This window comes from Ursus arctos, unplaced genomic scaffold (assembly GCF_023065955.2).
Source record: "Ursus arctos isolate Adak ecotype North America unplaced genomic scaffold, UrsArc2.0 scaffold_3, whole genome shotgun sequence".
Classification (NCBI taxonomy): Eukaryota; Metazoa; Chordata; class Mammalia; order Carnivora; family Ursidae; genus Ursus; species Ursus arctos.
This window is the reverse complement of record NW_026622985.1, coordinates 75,253,049-75,269,270: the sequence shown is the minus strand read 5'-3', so window position 1 is coordinate 75,269,270 and position 16,222 is coordinate 75,253,049. Positions and strand designations below refer to the sequence as shown.

The 16,222-nt window shown below is 39.3% G+C and overlaps 1 long non-coding RNA gene across 1 annotated transcript; it reads left to right on the top strand.

Moving 5' to 3' along the window:
• The first annotated feature begins 1,758 nt into the window (after window positions 1-1,758).
• On the top strand, window positions 1,759-9,929 carry LOC130542106 (uncharacterized). The gene is made up of 2 exons (XR_008956421.1): window positions 1,759-2,003; window positions 9,764-9,929. It is a non-coding gene; the product is annotated as an uncharacterized LOC130542106 (long non-coding RNA).
• The last annotated feature ends 6,293 nt before the right edge of the window (window positions 9,930-16,222 follow it).

The following is a 16,222-nucleotide window of genomic DNA, read 5'->3' as shown; positions in this document are numbered from 1 at the left end:
TTACGATTGGGTGATGGGTAGTAAGTAGGTCACATGATGGGCTGAGCACTGGGTTAACACAACTGATAAATTATTAAACACTATATCTGAAACTAATGATGTACTATATGTTGGCTAATTGAATTTAAATAAAAAATTTAAAAAAAAATAAAATCCTCACCTCAGCTTTCAAAAAAAAGAAAGACAGTTTAAACAAAACAAACCATTGATACTGCAATGAAAAGCCTTCTTCATGGCCCCTCATGCACTTATGTGAGAATTTCTGTACAGTAGACACCTTGTCTTTGTAACATCTGCGTCTTCACTATATATTGCCAAGTCATCCTCAAAAGTAGCTACACCTAATTTCCACTCCCACCAAAATTGCTGATAATTTTCACTTATCCTCATATTTTCCAATTGATATTTGCAATTTTCTTATAATCTTAGCCAATTTGACGAATGGATAATTAGTATTTGATGATTTAAGTTTGCATTTCCCTGATTGATAATGAGAATAAATATTTTATTTTATTTTATTTTTAAAGATTTTATTTATTTATTTGACAGAGGGAGACAGCCAGTGAGAGAGGGAACACAAGCAGGGGGAGTGGGAGAGGAAGAAGCAGGCTCCTAGCGGAGGAGCCTGATGTGGGGCTCGATCCCAGAACGCTGGGATCACGCCCTGAGCCGAAGGCAGACGCTTAACAACTGCACCACCCAGGCGCCCCTAAATATTTTAAATTTCTTTTTCTATGAATTGCCAGTTCAGATATTTTCCCACTTATTTTTCTATTGAGTTGTTTGGCTTCTGTTTATTAAACTGTAGAATTTCTTGATACATTCCTGCTTGTAATCAACCGTTGACACTTGTAGTTGCGTATATCTTGTCCTGGTGAATGACCATCTTTTGCTTTTGTTTATTTTGTTTTTTTAATCAAGTTGAAGATTTCAGATTTAAGCCCTCATTAAATTTGAATCCTCATTAATTTTTACCAAATTAATGTTTCCTCTGTGTTTTATTCTATATGTATCTTATTTAAGGAAAACCTTCTCTACTCTACTTATAAACTTATTCCTTATAATTTCTTTTTAAGATTTTATTTATTTATTTTATTAATTTTTATTATGTTATGTTTGTCACCATACAGTACATCCTTAGTTTTTGATGTAGTGTTCCATGATTCATTGTTTGCCTATAACACCCAGTGCTCCATGCAATACGTGCCCTCCTTAATATACCCATCACCAGCCTATCCCATTCCCCCACCTCTGAAGCCCTCAGTATAATTTCTTTTAAAATATTTGTTTTGCTTTTAACCTTTGTTTTTAATCCATTTAAAGTGTATTTTTGTAAATACTGAGAATAAGCATCTATGTTTACGTTTTCAGTGTGAATAAACCTATTGCCCTGGTAATACAAGATGAAAAGTCTAATATTTTCCCCACCGATTTATAAGACTGTCTTTTCACATGCCAAACTCCCTTGAAGAATACTCTCTGTGTGGGGACTTTAGTCTCTTTCATTGACTCATTGGTCCCAGTTGTTTTTTTTTTTTTTTTAAATAAAGTTTTAATACAGTTTTTAAATAAGATTTATTTTTAGAATAATTTTAAATTTACAGAAAATTGCAAAGACAGTATAATATGTTGTGCACCCAATGTCCCCTATTATTGACACCTTAATTAGTATGGTATATTACAATTAATGAACTAATATTGGTACATTATTATTAACTAAAGTACATTTTTTAATAACATTTCCTAGTTTTACCTAATGTCCTGTTTCTGTTCCAGGATAAGACCACATTAAGTTGTCGTACCTCCTTAGGCTCTCCTGACAATTTCTCAGACTTCCTTTGTTTTAACGATCTTGACAGTTTTGAGAGGTGCTGGTCAGGTACTTTGTAGAATGTCACTTTATTAGGATTTGTCTAATGTTTTTTTCTCATTATTAGACTGGGCCTCTAGGTTTTTTGATCTGCTTGGGTGCCTGCCCTGCTCTCCCCAGAAAGCTTCATTATGTGAGTAATACAACTTTTCATACCCTCTTGGTGCTTGTGTGGCTTATTAGCCTGACATAGGAACTGAATTTGAGGAGGAGGGGAGACTGTCAATCTGCCTCAGTAGGGCGGCCACAACAGTTACATTGTTCATTAAAACAAATTAAGATCTTTGAATCGAGGCCCTAAACTGTGTTCTAGTGAATGTTTACAGAGCAACTAAATATTCTTTTAAACTTCTCACCAGGATATCAATTATGAACCTGTGGTGATAGAGTTTGTGTTGCCTCTGTCTGACTTTCCCCTGTGGCTCGACATGATACTCTCCCTGAGATCATAGTCATTCTCTTATATTAAAAAACAAAAACAAAAACAAAAAAACTATTATTTTGGTTTTTAATATAGCTTTGAATTTATTTTGTGCTGCTATAAGGAAAAGATATAATTTTGTTTTTTCTATATAAATGACCAATTATTCCAATACTGTTTGTTGAATGCCCTAATCTCTCCCCATTGGTTTGAAAGACTCTTGTCATGTAAAAACATTTCCCTATATGTTTGTGCAGTACCACCATCAACTCCAAGAAGGGGAACCTCTAGCTTAGGGCCCATGCTTCAAAGGGTCTGCCGTGGTCCCCCTCCAGCCACATCCCTTCCTGTGGTGAGAGGACACAGCAAGGCAAGAGACTGACCCACCCAGAGCGCATGTCACAATTTTAAGCCTAGCTAGTGATAGAGCCCCTGGATCCCAGAATTTCATGCCCAAACAACTCTGGGCTCACTTATACAGCGTGCACAACGTGCTTCCCCAAAAGCAGAGCATACCACCATAAGCTCGAGGACTGGCCAAGTAGAGGCCATGTTGGTGGATTCCTGGAAAGAGCTTGAATGTACAGGCTAGGAGCCTGGTGTTCACAAATCTAGTGTGCATGAGACCTCTGGGGATGGGAAGGGAAGAGGGGTCGGCTGAGACTCAGGAGCTGGAGTCTGAGGCCTGCTCCTCCTGTACTACCGCATTCTGAAGCAGAACTCCAGGAATCCGAGAATTATAAATTCAAGTCTTGCCTTCCAAATCTAATGCATATAAATGTGTATGTCAAATTAAAAAGATAAAACATATTTCACTTAATTGTTTGCTAGCTTAGTTAAATGGCATATGGGTTTCCATTTGCACTCTTACCCTAGATCCTACAAATGTTAAGGGGTGTCTTGTGTTTGTGTATGTTTCTAGGTTCTTTATCATGTTCCATTGGGCTATTTGTCTATTCCTGTTTCAATAGCACCCTGCATTAATTAATATAATAATTAATCAAAAGGGCAATTCCCCTGCCAATTTTGTTCAAACTTATCTTAGTAATTTTTGCCTTTTTTTCCTCCAACATAAATTTGAGGGAGGGGAGGTCAGCGTATCAAGGTTAAAAAAAAAAAAAACTCCTTTAAGCTATCACTTAAAAAAAAAGTGTTTTATTCTTTTTAATTTAAAAGCTCCCTTTTAGCCTAATTTATGAATTTTCTCATACTTTAATTCCCTATCATTGGTTCTGAATAGCGGTTCTAGACCAGAGGTGATTTTTGCTCTCTAGGAGACATGTGACAATGTCTGGAGACATTTTTGGTTGTCACAACTGAAGTGAGGGGTGCCACTGGCATGTAGTGGGTAGAGACCAGGCATGTGGCTAAATGTCCTACAATGCACAGGACAGCCCCCACAACAAATTGACCCAAAATGTCAATAGTGCCAAGGTTGAGAGCCCTGCTGCAGATGACACAGGAACATGTGGAACCCATTATGATACATACATACACATAAGTGTATCTAGAAGTGTGTACACTTGTTTGCACACATGTGAGTGTATTGCAATCAGTGTTTAGCTGACTACTTTCTTGCCCACTGCCCTTCATCTGAGATTCTCAAAGCAATTTACCAACATTATCTTGTTAATCCCCATCCAATGCTCTAGAAATAGGTGACAACATGATTACACTCTTTTATAAATTCAGAGACACAGATTAAGTGCCTTACCGGTGCTCCTTACAAAAGAAAAACTATTGAAAAACATATTTCATGAAGTCCCCTGTTTCAGCTATTATGTGATAGTTGATAGTTTCTTCCTTTCTTCTCCTTATAAAAGTTGGATGACTTTTCTTCAGGCAACAATACACTCCCTACTTTTCAACATGCTATTTAATTCTCAGTACCTAATTCTTAACATAGAAAGGAATCTAATTTTAATACACATTTTTAAATTTTATCTATCTGGGTAGAAATATTTTCATACTTGAAGAAAAAACTCTAAGGAAAACTTTTATAGAAGACTATAATGGGTTAGTGATTAAGAATCCGAAAAGAACTAATGCTATAAAGGAATTTACTAAACGAATGAGGAGAAGCAGTGCCATTAGGTTTTAGACTTCATTTGTAAGCTTAGTATTTAAAAGCAAACTGATCTTCAGTAACTCTGAAGGGATTATTACTAAACACATTGATTCTTACGGAATCATGAATCTGGATGTGTCTATAAAAGAATAATCCAGGCGGAAGGCACTGGTCATAAGGGCAAGTACATCTTCCTTGCTCCCCATAGCTGGTGGGATTATACTTAAGTATGTGTGATGATTAATTTTATGTGTCAGCTTGGCTGGGCCGTGGTGTCCAGATACGGGTCAAACATTAGTCTGCATAATCCTGTGATAATCGTTGTTTTGGATGAGATTAGCATTTAAAATAGTAACTTAGAATAGAGCTGATTACCCTCCTTAATGTGGATGGGCCCCATCAGGTGAGTTCCTGAGAACCCTAGCCTGCTCTCCTAGCCAGAGGGAATTCTGCAGCAGATGGCCCGTGCCCTTGAATACAACGTTGGCTCTTTCTGGATCTCCAGCCTGCCAGCCCACCCTGCAGATCTGGGATTTGCCAGCGTCAATAATCATGAGTCAATTCCTTAAAACAGGTATCTTTCCATACACAGACGCACACCCTATCGGTTCTGTTTCTCTAGAGAACTCTGAGTAATACAGTATGTAGTGAAATTCTTTTAAAAAATTCTTTATTGTGATCAATGAAATGTAGAAAGACAGACTGAGAAACATATACTTTGAACTAAAAAGATTTATACACAGTATCAAGTAGCCAGTTGTGTTTTCTTTTATTTAGACAATTGGTTTACAAACCTTTTCATCTTTCTCTACTCTCAAATCCCATCAATGCCCTGTGAGTATCACAAACGTACTGAGATAAATACTACATATCCAGTTCTCCTGTCCTTGATCATATGGGAAACTAAATTTCCTAGGCGTTCTTACCCTTAGGCAGGCCAGCGGGCCTAGTCTTGGCTAAAGAAATGTGAATGGAAATGACCTGTACCACTTCCAGGTTGGGGCAGTAGAAATCTTCCTGTGCAATTCTCTAGTCTCCCCCTCGCCTCCTACAGCAAACCCTGAAACCTGATGTTGAAATGTCGGTGCCTCCCTTGATCAAAATCCTTCAGTGATTCTGGGGAGCAGAGCCAGCCTCTGCCTGGCTTTGATACAGAAATAAACCTTTATTGTCTTTAACCACTAGAATTCGTGGCTGTTTTACCACGGCATAACCTAGTTTATCCTGAGCGATATATACGGCAATGCCTCCTTGCTGGCACTACCTAAATTCTGGAAGAAAAGTTAATTGCAACTGTATCCTTATGAAACATGGTCCTATTCTCTAAAAGAATAATGAGGTGCACCCAGAATTAATACGATATAATCAAGAATTAATAAAGTTGTAAAATTAACACTACCATGTTATCTGATACCTTGACTAAATTCAAATATATTTAAATCAGTTTATGTGCATATCAGTTTATGTCTCACGGTTTTTCTGACATTGTCCAAATCATCTCAATTCCCTGTACCACTGCTTCCTTACTACAATGTTATAAAAATTAGGAAGATGACTAGCTTTTTAACATTATGAGCTTCTCGGAGAAACGCATTTAACAAATAACAGCACAAATTTTATTTGAGGCTAACATTCCAGGGCACATACGAATCAAAGAATAGTGATCACATAATTTTAGACCCATTAATGTATCATAAGGAGATATAAATTGACATTATGTACCTGACTTTGTTCTCTCTTCTACTTCCTCTCCTTCTAGAAATGATGAAACATAGATATCACAATGTTTTTCTGGTCCCTGAGCTAGACTTCCCACCTACGTGGAAGGAAGGTTTGCTTCTCGGGAAAAAAAAAAAAGAAGAAGAAGAAAAATACTTAAAGCTCAAACTTACCTCAGCAGCAACAGGCACTGGGTCTTAGTCATTTGCCCTGCTAGAGTAGACTGCTTTTCAAATCTAAAAATCACCAGGAGGGTAATGGACTTGCCTTACTTTCTACATGCAAGACCTGGATGTAAAAGTTACTCTCTTGTGATGCTGAACTAGTCATGTAATCAACCTTACCCTGAATTTCCTCAATTCAAAAATACATTTACAAATATGTAGCTCATATAGGTATATCTGGTGCTTAATAATTCCTTAAAATTATTGATTGAATAAATATAAGAATGGTTGGGAGGGTGGTAACTATGAAATTGATAGATTGAGATGATGCTTGTGAAACTATTTTCTAAATGATTAAGAGCTCTAACGATAAAAGGTATTATTGATAAAAAAGTGTTTTGAAAACATTATCACTAATGTTGATGAGATGTGAGTCTGCAACCCAATACGGTTAGCAACATAGAATTCTTACGGATTCTGTAAGCGCTTAGTAGGATCCTCAGAAGCTGGGGAGGTCCCTTTGTAGCAATCTGAGCAAAAGGGGGCTTCCATGCCCCACCCCCCCCATCTGTCCCTGGAAACACATGTTCACAACATGTTCGAACTTCACAGTGAGTTGGAGTTTCTAAACCAAGAACGTAAAGTTTGGGGGCACCTGGGTAGTGCAGTCGTTAAGCGTCTGCCTTCGGCTCAGGGCGTGATCCTGGCATTCTGGGATCAAGCCCCACATCAGGCTCCTCCGCTGGGAGCCTGCTTCTTCCTCTCCCACTTCCCCTGCTGTGTTCCCTCTCTTGCTGGCTGTCTCTCCGTCACATAAATAAATAAAATCTTAAAAAAAAAAAAAAAAAGAACCTAAAGTTTGGCCTTTCTAAAAACAATGACTCAGAAGTAGTTTGAGAGGAACCGCAGAGGGGATGCCTGTACACTGCAGCCTTCTATACTCACTTCTCAGAGGAGACGGGCTGTCAGGAAAATACCCATTCCAATGGCGAGCCTAGGGAAGAACTTTCTCCAAAACAGTGAATACATGTGAAAGACTTTTGACCTTGAAGCGGTACAGGAATTAGGTTCAATCTATATAGTTTAGGGTCTTGAAATCATAGGAGCCTCCAAAAGGTGAAGCAACTGCTTCAGACCAGACCTTCCAAGAAAGCCTCTAACGGAGCCGAAGCTGCAGTACTTCAAAACGGTTACAGACTCTGACATCTACGGGTTCTTCAAAAGATCAGCTTGTGGCTGGTTCTGATTTACTATTGATTTAGAGAAAACTCTTTATTTTCTTTGGGCATCAAAGTTTGTTTTTGTCATAAGCAAAAGCCTCTCCTATCTCACTCTCCCCAGATCCAGCTCATTGAAGAATTCTCAAAGGATTGTGTCACCAGTAAAGACCGACTTCAACTCAGGACATTTACTTAGAACTTTAGAGTATTAGGCAATTTGCTAGTTATCTATGAAATCTATCTTTGACATATAAATAAAGCTATTAAATTTGCTATTATCAGTTCTAAGAGAGTAGGACAGCCTAATTAGGTAATGGCTGGTGATGACAATTATACCATCTTTATTTTTCCTTGTATTATTCTAAACTTCTCTCCCCACACTACTGCCATAATCACCACCACAATCAAACTCCTTTTTCATTGCTTGAATCATATTCTGCTGGGGATGGTTTGTAAGACAAACATTAACAAAAAGTCTCAAGAAAAAGAAAATTTAATTAATGATATATTTAACATTTTCACAACTCTTTTAGTTTTTATAGAATTTCAAGGAGTTCCATTCATAATAGCCACCAGATATCTACAAATGGGTGTAATCTTCTCTAAGTCCAAAGATGTTTTCCAAAAATAACAGTCCTTAAGGTCACTACCTTAAGTCTGAAGCAATTAACATAAGGGCAGAAAGCTCCCTGAAAGCTTCCCCTAGTTTGTGGCTTTCTTTGCTATGGTCCCTGATATTTGCTTTCAGGGTTTCAATAAGTCTAGAGTGATTTCTTCTAAGTATGCAAGAATGAGAGTGTACCAACCTAGCTCGCTCACTTGCTCTCTATCTTTCTCTCCAACAATCCATAAGATATAGGGGGTATAAGGATTCTTCCCTACTCCAGCCAATAACATTCCTGAAAGTAAACAAAACAGAATGAACAATTAACACCAGAGATTGTCAAAGTACTTGTGATAAAATAGCTACACAAATTATGAAATGTAATCTGTACTTTTGTTCTATTATTTTCATTAAGATTGAGTAGACAACATGGTAGAGACCTATCACTACATGTAAATAAATTGTTTTCTCATCCAGGCCTGTCCCCATCCTCCACCAAAACCCTTCTGATCACACTAATTATATGAGGCAGCTTGTTGGGACATTAGAGGCTTTCATGTCCACCACAGATAATCACATTTGGGTGTCAAAGCAAAAATTCCACCAAAGTTAAATAAGGAAGATTTTATGCAAAGCTATTGCAACAGGAGAGAAAGGCCAGAACTGAGTTTGACTTCATCTCCATCGAAACAAAAGGCAGGAGAGTTTGTAAGCACTGGGGTGAGCTTATGGAAGAGTACTGGAGGACATCAGGAGGGAAGGTTGGTTAATGAGAGGTGTGGAGCCAGTGAGTTATTCCTGAGTTTGCAAAAGCTTTTCTCTGTGATTAGGCCATCTATGTTTGCTACTAGGCACCCATAGAACTTAAAAGTTAGCCTCCTGTTCTCCCACAGAAACTGTGGCCCCGTCTCCTTGATGATGACATTTTAAAGAAATAACTCCCAGCTCCCAGAGAAAGACATTCCTGGGTTTAAACTGGCAAACGGCCTCTAAAAGGTTTGTATCTCAAAGGGGCAGAGAAAGAATTTACATGTTTTCTAAAGCAGATACTCTGAGAAAGGTGTGGTCAGGAGTCTGGAATCAGGAAGAAGTCTGTCTAATGTTAAGGCTGTCTTGGTCATGGGTCCGTTTTAGTTACTGCTGAGCTAGAGTGTCTCCAGAGTACGATGTTCTACAAAATAAAATTTGTTGGAAATGGACTTATTTTTAACTGCATGCAAGAAGGGTTAACCGCACAATGGCCTCACTGGGAGACGTTTCTCCTCTCAGATCTCCACATAAATAACTGTTGAAAACTACATGGTATCAGTATGTTTTTCCAATATGTTCTTACTGACTATTGTGATCAAAACATGAAACTGATTTGCAAAAGAAATCAAGTCACCATACAGTTCAAGTGACCTGAAGAAAGGCAGTTACTTTCTGAGCACTTGCTTCATGCTCAGATGTGAAAGAGAAATCCGTAAAAACTTTTCTTCTTTTTAATGATATACAATGATGGAACTGCTAGTTTCTACCCACTTCCATATGTCACAGAACGAGCTTTCTTACCAAAAACCAAGGACTTTGGTTTTCATTCCTACCTCAAACCCACCCCAACTCCTACCCCTGGTACTTTTTGTTTGTTGTTTGTTTGAAGTTGAGAAGCTTGTTTACCACCTTGCTCTTAGAACATAATTTGAGTTATGTTTCTCTAGGCACCCAGAAGCCAGAAGACATCACATAAATAAAATTAACTGCATTTTGAACCAGGCTCTAAGCTGGTTAATGGAAACCGAGATGAATTGCTTCTGAATGGAAGTCAACACTCATCCTTGCCACTGGAATGCCCGTCCCGACAAATAAAAGAACTGTTGCTTAAAGAGTAATTTTCCGTGTGTAAATCTCTGTGTACTTCTAATCGTACTTATGGTCATATAAACAAAATACAAGCTAGAAAGGAGCCCACTTTTCAATAGCAGGATCTTCATTCCCTAGCGCTCGTCCACAGTCTCTGCTGGGGTTAATCGCCCATGCCTGTGCACATTGTTCCCACCCTATGTTTGCCTCTACCAGCAGCCGACAAAAGTTACCCGGCCTCCGGGCGAGGCTATTGCCCTAATTGCTACTTCTCTAAGGTGCTTAGAGCCAACCACTCACAGATTGCTTTTTTCTAAGGGATGTGGTTTCTTGGTATTCCCCTGTGTTTTCTTTGTTTCTTTTTCTAGCTTTATTGAGATAGAGGTGACATACTGTATAAAAGGTGTACAATGTGATGATTCGATACATGTATATATTGTCAAATGATTACCACAGTAAGAATAGTTAACACCTCGGGCACCTCGCGTAGTTACCTTTGTGTACGTGTGGTGAGAAGATTTAAGATCTCCTCTCTCAGCAAGTCTCAAGTACGCAATACAGTATTGTGAACTACAGTCGTCATGCCGCACCTTAGGTCAGCAAAACTGATTTGTCTTGTAAGTGAAAGTTTGTACCTTTGACCGACAGCACCTCACTGCCCCCATACGCCATGTATTTCCTTATGCCTTTAGTGAATGTTGGGCTGTTCAGTTGAGGTAAATGGACACAAATTACAACTTTTTAAAAATTCCGATTGGCCACAGGCACCCTTAACTGAAGTCTTAACATTTCTATAATAATTACACTAATGACCATGTAATCACAAGAAAATACTTCAATGTAGGGCATATGTTTGGGGCTGCTGTGGGTAGCATCAGATCATCTGCAGTCTTATTCAGTCTTTGTGACCAAACATTTAAATGGGAGAAACCGCTGAAGATTTTAGATATAGTGCAAAATCACGAAATGGAGTCACTTTAACAAGATTAGATATTGTTATCAATTCCTTGAAGTAACATGATAAATACTTCATGGGAAAAATGGCTTATTGAATGTTAATAACAAAATTAATCAGAAGGAAGGAAAGAAGGATGGATGGATGAATCAAAAGGGCTATGGATTATAGAATTGGTAAAATATGGTTTTTTCTCATAACAACATGATTCTTACTCATTTTTTCATGTTTGTCATGTGTAAGTTATTTAATCAATATTCAGTTATGAGACACTTATGTGTTCTTCCTTATTATAAAGCCTTCTGCAATAAACATTCATAAATACACCCTAGCATGCATCTAAGTGGCAAACAAGTATTATGATCTTGCAGTACACATAGCAGACCCAGCACAGCATTTATTGGAGAAAACTAGCCAGGATGGGGCAATCCGGGGCAGTTGCCCGTCACATCTGGACTCAGCGCTCACGGATAAAGCAGGACCAGAGAGAAGCCCTGGGGAGTTTAAAGGCCCCCGTGCTTTCCCTTCCCTTAGTCTAACCTGTGTGGTTCCAGCAGGAAATGGCAAAACTCTGGCCTCCTGCTCTTGTCTACCCTCTCTGCACTCCTGGTTGATGGAACATGAAGGAAAGAACCTAAATAGAGGACAGAATTTGGAACCAATGATGGATGGGTGAAATTTTTTAAGCTTTAGGCAAGGTCTTGTCTAAACTGCCCAACTCACTTCAGTCATTTTCAATTATATTGCTCTGTTTTAATTTTTTCATCACAATTATTGTTACCCTGAATTATTTTATTATTTCTTCATTTTGTGTCTCCCTAGACTTGAAAATAGATTCCATGAAAGGAGGGACCCTGTCTGACTTATATTCCTGGCATGAAAATACTATCTGCATCATTGTGAGAACTCTGAATATTTGTTGAAAAAAAAAAGGGAATGAATAAATTCTATTACCTTGAAAATCACCTGTACTTCAGACTTATACTGTGTTATATAAAGTATACGAACATTTATTACAGTGTAGATGCATAATGTGCATAGGTATGAATATATGTTTATGTAGTGTATATTTGAGTGTGTGTGCACACATGTGTGTGCCTAGAACTGGTGTAAGAGGGGCGCCTGGGTGGCTCAGTTGTTCAGTGTCTGCCTTCAGCTCAGGTCATGATCCCAGGGTCCTGGAATCAAGCTCCACATCGGGCTCCCTGCTCAGCGGGAAACCTGCCTCTCCCTCTCCCACTCCCCCTGCTTGTGTTCCCTCCCTCGCTGTCTCTCTCTCTGTCAAATAAATAAGTAAAATTGAAAGAAAGAAAGAAAGAAAGAAAGAAAGAAAGAAAGAAAGAAAGAAGAAGAAAGAAAGAAAGAAAGAAAGAAAGAAAGAAAGAAAGAAAGAAAGAGAAAGAAAGAAAGACGAAAGAAGAGAAAGAAAGCAAATGAACTGGTGTAAGAATGAGCCTACTTTGAGATTGGAAGACTGGTAACTATTCAAAAAACCAACACAGCAACATCAGAATTGGATTCTCTCTTTTCACAGTGCCATGGGTCTTGCTTCCTTCCCAGAGAGAAATGATGGGGTATTTACCTCTTCCTGACCTCCTGATTGCATTCTGCCATTAGTTGTCCTTCCTCACTGCAGCTCCAACATATTGGGGGTGAGGTGAAGGGGTGTTTCTCTCTGGAGTCTCGGTGTTTCTGGATTGACTTCACAATGTCTTAATCACGCTGAGGTCCACCACATGCCAGGGATTCTTGCTGAAGTGTTGGCACAGTCTCATCTGGGAAACATCCTGGAACTGGGAAAGCAAATTTGGGCATGCATGGTCTGCACCCTGATGACCCTGATGTCTGGGTAGGTAGGGGCTGCTGAGTCAGTAAGAATCTATCTCTCTGCTCACCTAAAACTTGCTGGCTAGGGATCCGGCCTCAGCGGCCTGGCTTGTACCCCCCCACCTCGGAGTCCTCAAGGCCGCAACAAAGCTCTGGTCATCACGTCCCTGTTTGGTCGGAGGTATGGCTGTTTTACTTTTATACGGCATCAATAGCTTCACTGGTAGCAAGGATTTTGGGGTTCTGAGGAATGTCTGGGTTTGGTCGGAACTTCTGTCCACCTCTGAGACCCGCTTTGGCTTCATGAAACTATTTTAATTTCACTAAACTGCATTTCACAGCGACTGGCTGGCAATCCTGTCATTTCCCCCTAAGCGTAAACACATAGGTACGGCACGTGCCGACCTTTCTATCTCCAGGCAAGTATGATTTCCGCATGTGAACCCAGGAACCTCACTCCCTGCTGATCCTCTATGATTGATGAGTATTCTGTTACAAAAATCCAAGTGGACATAAATATTCCCTAATACTGGATATTACTGACTATCCCATTAACCTAAGTCTCTGTTTAGCCCCAAGGTCTGCAAGCCCTGTCTCAGTTCAATGCATTTTCTAACCATGAAACAGTGTCCTCTTGCCTCATACCTGACATGGTGATACCTGTGACATTGCCGGTGACAAACGGCTTCTAGCAGCGTTACCCAAACCTACTTGATCTTGGCAGCTTGTTCCCCAGGGGACTTGGTCTCGGCTACTGATGAGGTTCCAGTCTAATTATGAGTGTCAGAGACCTCTGCTCCCTTTTCAGGAAAGACTCTAATTCCTAAATAAATTGTGTGTCTGAGGAGGAAAGATAACACCTCATTTCCAGCCCGCAAGTTTAAAGTCGTTTTTTACACTTTCATTCTGGGTATCTCAAATAACACTGCCTCTGTCTAATTCAGCTGTGCAGGGAGGATGCGGGGAAATAGACTGGAAAATCTGAAATATGGCTTTTGTGGGTACTCAGGAAGAAATGAGGAGACGGTCAGCCAGAGCCCAGGGACTGCCAAAACTCATTTCTGGACATGACAGTTCAACCCAAGATCCCCCCACATACACCCTCAGGAATTGCTTTAGGGTCCACAGTAGAAGGTGAGCTTTTAACCAAAAGAAAACAAACTTCACAAGCCCATTACATTTCAAAAGAAACCTAAGTATGCATTTGAAAAGAAGGGGGTTAGGATGATCAGAACAAAGAGGAGGTGGACAGTGAAGGTCTAGGAAGAGGGTTGGATGATTATTCAAGGGAATAAACCATTTGGGATATTTTTTAATTGGGTTTTTAACTATTAGAAAGTGTGACAAAGTTCAGTTGATTACAGGGGTTTTCCTCTTCAACTCTCTAAGAAATCAAATTCCAGGCACTGTATTTTCACAGCCCTTGTGACTCTCATTTCAGATTCACACTCATGATCTCCTTCTTACTCTTAGGCAGTTGCATCCCATTCTTTTAGACCATAAATCAAGCATCCTGGAAAATGCAGTGTTAGAGGGTGCTGATTGAATCCGAGTTTCAGTAGCTAAACCAAATAATAGATTTTAAATCTTAATATGACCACAACAAAATGGAGTCACTTGGGAACTCAACATGGCGATGCATCAGAAAAATATCCGTACATACCTCAGAGATCTGTTTAGATATTCCTCGTGTTAAATTTCTTCTCTTGAAACCCAGCTGGTCAAAAATTGATCCTTCTTTCTCTTTCTTCACAATCCTTTTTTTTTTAATAATATTTTTTTATTATGTTATGTTAGTCACCATACAGTACATCCCTAGTTTTTGATGTAAAGTTCCATGATTCATTACAAGGCTTGATCTGTCTCTCCCATTTACTTCCTTTCCAGGGCTCCTCTTCTCAGCCTCAGCCAAATCTATAAGCCACTCTCCTGCAAGAGGTTCTTTCCTTGAGAGGAGAAAGCCTCCTGCTTGGACTCGTATTCTGAAAAAAGAAAACAAGCAAACAAAAACCAGCTTCCTTGGAATCCCCCAGCTTGACTGGAATCCCTAAACGCCGGAATGCCCCAGAGTTTAGATTTTGGCCCTCCCCAGCCAAGTGTAAAGGCTTTTCTTACAACCCTTCTGAACAACAGCGAGAAGTTCAGTTGCTCCTCTGCTTAGAGGCCGCCCCGTGGTCCTGACTGGGAATATTTTCTCCTTACTCAACTACGTTTTAGAATAGCATTATTTATAAAGTAACTTTTCCTTTTTTACTTCTTGCAGTTCATAATTTCAAGAAGTTGAATATAACAAACAGGATAAGTCCAAAGATACAAAATTAAATTTTGAAGTTTTACAATTGACGTCCCCAGCTCCTAAGTGGATTACGAAGTTCATTTCCCGACATGGGCTTTCTAGGCTCCCTGTAGGCTCTCCTGTTATCGGATTCGGGCTCTCTGAGTCTTTGCAGAGGCAGCACAGTTCAACGGTTATGAGGACAGGCTCCAGGACAGGCAGCTCCACGCTCACTGGCAGGTGATTTAACGACCACCCTTTCCCTGTTCCCGTGCGACAATGATCAGTCAGAGGCGCTGGCATCAAGATGGCTGCTCAGCTGACTCTGCCGAGAGCCCGAGAGCCCACCCTTCCTCATGCGTCTGTAGATAAGGTCTCTGCTGAGTTTACCTGAACACATCTCTTCCTCGAAGTCTTCAAGGTTCTAAGACTATTGTTCACATGAAAAAATCTAGGATGCACTCAGTCTCTAGTTCTTTTTCTTTTTTTAATCTATGAAGCCACTTTGATTTTACCCAGAAAAGTTTGCAAAAGAATTGCTCAGAAAATAAACTATCCTGAGGTATCTGGGTGGTTCTGGCGGTTGAGCTCAGCGGGGAGTCTGCTTAGCTGCTCTCTCTCCCTCTCCTTCTGCCCCTCCCCCTGCCTGTACTTGCACACTCTCTCTCTCTCTCAAAATAAATAAACAAAATCTTTAAAAGAAAAGAAAAGAAACTATCCTGAAAATAATGATGACGCTTCATAATATGATTTTCTTAAATTTATAGGACACGGTATGGATCTCTCTAAAGAAGCTAAAAAGTGATTTGCTCTCAATTCCAACAGTTTTGAAATGTTATTCTTTAAGGAACTCTAGGCAAGCTTGAGGAGGAAGTTATATCACTTTCATTTAAAGTTGCCAGATTAGTCAAAAGGAGTGAATCTAACTTTCTTTTTCCTGAATTTTTTTTATAAATGGCCCTTTTTATTATATAAAGACCTGGTAAAGAAAAAAATTAAAATAGGTAGAAACTAGTTCACCTATCTTTCTTTTCAGAGCACACATTTTTAGTATGTAGCACAATATCTTTTCTATTCCCGATTATTTTTAGCAGAAATTTTTTCCACTCTTAGATTATGTATGGATAGACTGCCAAAAATTTATCATTAACAAGTGGCACTTAAATGGCAATTTTTCAGTAGTAAAGTATAAGGCTATAATTAATAGCCATTATTGATGTGTCAAAATATGACACACTCAGTTCACACCTGTGATTGTGG